Raw genomic sequence first — 6,000 nt, 5'->3', positions numbered from 1 at the left:
GGGGCGGGACCAGAGCTGGACCGTGGCGGGATGATTCTGATTGCATCTGGCCGAGGCGGCGCTGGACTCGGGCAGAGCCTCGAACCTGCAGTGCAGTGCCGGGCGGGGCGAGGGTGGGACTCAGAGATCCCGGGCCGTCCCGATTCTTCCCGCCCGCCATCGATCACTACATGACTCACCTCTTTCCTGCTATACCTTTGCCCTACAAATGGTGAGCTTTAAGAAATCTCCGGATGGCCTTTGCTCAGGCTCTGGACTTTGCCAGCTGGCCTTCGCCCACCCTTACCCCTCCTGCTGCCCTTTTGTCCACCTCGTGAGGTCCAGCTCACGGTCTACCTCCTACAAGAAACCTTCCTGGATCCCTCTATTCAACTATTTAACCATCACTTTGACTTTGGAGTCAGTTCCAGGTTGTCTCCCCAGCGCCACCACTATGTGACTTTAGACAAGTCACTTCACCTCTCTGAGGCTTTGTGTCTCCACCTGTGAAACGGGTAGAACACCACCTACTTTGTAGGGTTGCCGTGCACGTGAAAAGAAATACTGAATGTAAAAGAGCCCACACAGTACCTGGCACAGGGCAGGCCCAATCCAAAGGAGAATTTCGATAGATGTACTTGAGACCGTTACTGATTAAACAGCTATTGCCTGTCAAAAGTCTTAAAAATGTGCAGACCTTTCGAGCCAGCAATTCAACTTGTAGAAAATATGAAAAGGAAAAATATTGGGGATTGGTTAAATGAACTATAGTCCACCTATAAACGAAGTGCCATGAAGCCATGAAAATCTGTGTTGCAGAATATTTAACAGGGAAAAAACATGATCCAGTTTTGGTCTGGGTGTTGGTATTACAGTGAATTTCAAGTTTTTCTCCTCCTTGGAAATGTATTGACTGCAGCTTCCTCTTCTCCAGGATTCTCTGTTTCTTCCTCCTTCCATACTGCCAGAGCCAAAGGCCCACCTCAGCCTCCCTCTGTGCTCCCAGTGGTTGCGCTTGAGCTGGAGGGTGTGCCTGGGTGGGCATTTTTGCTGCATGCACCATCCTTGTCCTGATGCCTGTGATCAACTGGGGCAGTTTTGGTCATACAGAGACACACACATCCACACACCTATTGAGTGGCACGGCTGTGCACGATGCTTTTGATAGGCCTGTTTGCTTTTCTATCTTGATAGCTGCAGTGCCCTGGGGAGATCATTGGAGTTTGGTCCCTGCTAACTATAAGGACTTGGACAGGTCTCCTTCTCTCACTGGGCCTCAGTTTCTTTATCTATGTAATGGGGACCTGACCCCCACCTGAAAGGACTATGACTCGAGATAGGAATAACTGATATTTATTGATGCCTTATTATGTGCTAGCCACCAGATTGGACACTTGACCACTGATGGTGCTCAGGGCAAGCTACCCCAGGAGGCACCACTCTGGTATGCGGATTATTTCCAGCTGAAGACAATAAGAACTCAGAGAACTCGGGACGAATATTTGAGTTTCCCCTCCCAAACTGCCTAAAGAATTTAAAACAAAAGATCTGTTTCAGGAAGGAGTTATTATTATGATGGCTGTAAAGATAATGTAGGATAGAGGTTACAATAAGAAAGGCACCAAGCCTCTTTTATCAAAAACTCTGTCTCTCCCTGACCACATTATCTATAGATGACCCTGAAAAGAATTGTCTTCCTGAAGTCCCAGACCACTACCCACCCCCAACACGTTCCTCGCCTTTAGCTGCAATACTTAAGCAAGCAGCTTAGACAGAGGGACGAGTTGCTCATTTCTGAGTTTCTCCCATGTATACATGTTATTAAACTTGGTATTATTTTCTCCTGCTAACCTGTCTTGTTAATTATTTGGCCAGCCATAAGAACCTTAAGGAAAAGGGCAGAGGGAGATTCTCCCTCTTCCCCCAACACCACATATCTTCATTTGCTCCCACAGCAGCTCTCGGAGATGTTATTCTCTCCACTTGATGAAGAAAAAGCAAAGGGATGCACCCAAGGCTGCACAGAGCACCCGGCAGGCCAGCAGCGCTGAAAACAGGGCTGGTGAAGCTAGGTGAAGTGAGGTACTTGCCCCAGGCAAAAAATTGAAGAGGGCATCAAAAAGCTCAGTAATCAAAATGAATAGCATTTTAATTTAATATTTTTTAAAAAATCAAAATTAATGCAAAAAGTCCACAATGAACAAAATATCAAAAAAAATTTTAAAAGACAAGATCAATAATTGTGCCCTGTTGAGGAGCCATATTGGAGCCTGAGGCCAAAGGAAAAAATCTGTCTTTTTCCAGGCCCTGCAGCAGACTTTGGTTCAGTCATTAAACAAATGTGTTGTGCCAGACACTGTTCTGGGTACCGGGACACTGTAGGGAACAAAACAAGGGCCCTGCCCTCAAGAAGCTCTTGTTTTCTGTTGGATGCAGAACCATCTCCGTGGTGGGGAAGGTTGAACTCTTTCCCTTGCACTCCCTGCTCCATCCAGATCTGGCCTCTGTGAGGGCACTGGCAGGGCTGAGACCCCTCCCAGGGCCCACCTAGTCTAGAGCTGGTGAGTGGGGCTGGAACTGCCTAGCTTAGTCTCTAATATCTCACAACCAACACGTATTCCATTGTTTAAGCGTTCCTAGGGCCTGGTTAAATGCAGACACCTGGGCCCCACCCCTGGTGCTGGGATCCGGAAGCTGTAGGAGGGGCTCACAAGGCAGGACAGGTTTTTGTCTCCTACAAGTTGGGTCCACCTCTCCAAAGACAAAGATCAGCTAGCTCCCAACCACAGCACACCTATGCCTTAGAACTGTAGGGAACTCATTTCCTTACAAATACCTTTCATAGTCTCTTCCTGAATTCTCACCACAACCTGTTTCACGGACTCAGGACATGGAAACCCAGAGACCCAGAGGGACCAGATGGGGTAGCCTTTGTGGCCGCTAGTATGTCCCTTTAAGAGGGAGGCTCATCCCTGGCAACTGGTGCTCAGATGGGGCCCTGGGGAGGCCCTGGGGAGAGCCAGGAGCAGGACTGGGAAAGCCCGGACTAGGAGGACTGGCAGAAGGGTGTTTCCAGAGCACCGAAGGAAGCCAGCCTGAAGGCAGGGGGCCTGAGACCCCAGCCTGGCAGGATCCTGCTCAGGAAGGCTCTGGACTCTTCTGGGCCAGCTGGCTGAGGTTTGGAGGTTACTGACTTCTGGGTTTGGTTTGGGCAATGTACTTGGGCGTTTCACTTACTTTTGCCAAGAACCGTCTGAGGTGAGTACCCTTCTACTCAATTTCCAGAAGTAGGTACCACCAGAGAGGTAAAGTGGTTTTCCCAGGGTCACACAGCAGTCAGGATTCACATTCAGTTCTGTTCCCCTAGAGCCCACGCTTTTCCCTGGCCCCTTGGTAGAAGGCCAAGTGTCAACATGCTGCTGAGTGAATATAGGGGCTTATTGACCCTCTTTTTCCCTACCTGGAGTGTGACCTTCTGAGAGTGGGCAGTCTCAACGGGAGAGGCAGCCTCGGTGTAGAGGGTGTACAGTAGGATGGGGGCCCCTCCGCAGCCAGGTGACCTTGGGCAGGTCCCTCCCACTCTCTGAGCCTGTTCCTCATCTATAAATGGGACCTCCACTGCCAGCCTCTCTGGGCTGTCAGGAAATGAGGGGTGCACAGAAGGAGATATGCTTAAAGGGGCTCTGCAAAAAACAAGTCCGGGCTGGTTGCTGGTTTTAATTCCATCTTGGTTCAGGGGCAGTAGGAGGTTGGGGAGACTGGATCTTGGTGGGTTTTTTCTCCATTTTTCAAAAGGCCTGCAGTGCTTACATTGTTTTCTCAATAAACAAGTCCATTGAATTTAAACAAGGTGAAGGGCACATGCTCAGAAGTGGTGTTTGCAGAGGGGGTAGAGGCTGTTGCTGGGTTGGCACAGGCCCCTTGGGGCTCCCTCGGCCAAAGCCAGTGGGAACAGGGATGCTCTCCCTCCCCCGCACCTGGTGTTAGGGATCTCTTCCCATCAGAGCTCAGCCCCAGGACTGTGAGAACGTGGGCCAGTCACTCCTCACCTCTTACCCAGGGGTGGGGAGAGGAGTCCCACTGGGAGGGGCCTTAGAGACTATCTGACCCATAGTTTTCATTCTACACATGAAGAAACTGAGGCCCAGAGAGGGGAAGACCTTGATCAAAGTACCTGAGTCAGAAGCTCAATCCAGGTCCATCTGTATCCAAGTCCAGGGTTTTTGTGACCTGCCCTCCCCCTCAATGTCGGTCCCACCAGGACTGAACGGGTGCATTGAGTCACTCAGAGATGCCAGCCCTGTGCCAGGCCCTGAGCAGGGTGCTGGGCACTCAGGCGGTCACAGCCAGCCCCTGCCCTTGGAGAGGACCCCAGCTGGTGGAAGTGTGCGGCGAGGTACCCACAGGAGGGACGGGACCGCTCTGGGGTAGGGAGAGGTCAGGCTTTGTAGAGGAAAGGCTTGAGTAAGGGCTTGCTCTGCAGATAGGTGGGGAGGGGAGATCCAGGTCTCCCGAATGGTAAACTTGGTAAACTGCGGCGGGAGGTGGAAACCGCCTGCAGCAACAGGGACCGGCACTTGCAGCAGGGTGCTGGGGTTGGAGAGGTCGGGGACAAGTTTGAGAAGAACCTTGATAAATGTGAGACAAGGAGTTGGGCTGTTGCCCCGTGAGCTCTTGGGGGGCCATGGAGGAGCCGAGGTGTGCAGGGAGCACGGCACGCTCGTGCGACCTGGGGTACCAAAGGCAAGCCCGTGTTTGGCGGTGGGCAGGGCCCCATGAGTCCGCAGCGCCACCTGGTGTCCATCTGTCTCATTGCAGCGTGACCTTGCTGGGCCTCTCAAGCTAGGGAAAGGGTGGGACAGAGATCTCTGCAGGGGACTCTGGGAGCTGGGCTCCAGGGCGATCTTGTGGACCAGGACCAGTCCTAGAACCTCTGCCCCCTTCCAAAGCAGCCAGGCTCCATGGTCAAGGGCTCACGTTCAGTGATGTGCCAGACCCCTACTAGGGTTTTGCCTGCCCTCTCAGGCCAGGGCCCCTATGGGAGTGTGAGGAAACATGGATCTCATGGTCCAGCCTGCCAGCCTGGGCAGGCATCCTCCTACACCATCATCCAACTCCAGAGCAGGTCCCACCTCCATGTGCACATCTGTGATGAGCAGCCTACCCTTACCTAACAGCTCCCTCAGGCTCTGGGGACTTTGCTGGAATGATGTCTCCTTACAGCTTCCTCCATCCACACCGCCAACACCACCACTCCCCACTCCATGGTTCTCCTTCCACCTTGCTGGGCTGGACAGATCTTCACCACCAGGTACCACATAGCATGTCTAGCATGTGTGTCTTCGAATCCACAAAAACGTTTGCAAGGATGTTCACAAAATGTTAACATCTCTTAGGATGATGGAATTTTTGGTGACTTTTTCCTCTTATCTTTGTACTTTTATTGGTTGCTTACATTATCTAGATCTATATTATTTTTATAATCATGTAGAAGCACCAAAAAAAATTATTTTCATTTTGAAAAAAACAAATTAAGAAATCTAAGCACACTCAAATCCGAGCCCAGTAAAAGCTCATGGGAGCCAGGCAAGTGGCTGATGGTGGCTCTGCAGTCCCCAGAGCTCTGGCCTCTGCATGTTCGCAGGGGAGTTGTTCCTCCCCACACTCTAAGCTCCTGGGGCGCAGGGACCAAACCAATTTCCAGGGCTTCTTCCCAGCTCCGGGCACATAACAGATGCACACCCACCTCACCTGTTGCCTGACAACCACACTGCCCTCCTCCCTGGTTTCCTGCCACCCCTCTTGCCCCCTCGCCTCCAGTCTGTTCTCAGCATACCAAATCGATCATGTCATTCATTCTTTGACCTACAAGGTCCTGCACCGTCTGGCCCACCAGCCTCTCCAGCCTCAACCCCTTCCACCACCCCCTTGCTCTGGAACTCCAGCCACTCTGGCCTCCGTTCAATCCCTCCACCATTCTTTTCACTTGCTGCTCCCTCTGCCTGGAATGTTCTTCCCTCA

Source organism: Diceros bicornis, chromosome 25, assembly GCF_020826845.1.
Source record: "Diceros bicornis minor isolate mBicDic1 chromosome 25, mDicBic1.mat.cur, whole genome shotgun sequence".
Classification (NCBI taxonomy): Eukaryota; Metazoa; Chordata; class Mammalia; order Perissodactyla; family Rhinocerotidae; genus Diceros; species Diceros bicornis.
The sequence above is the reverse complement of the archived record's forward strand: the minus strand, read 5'-3'. Positions refer to the sequence as shown.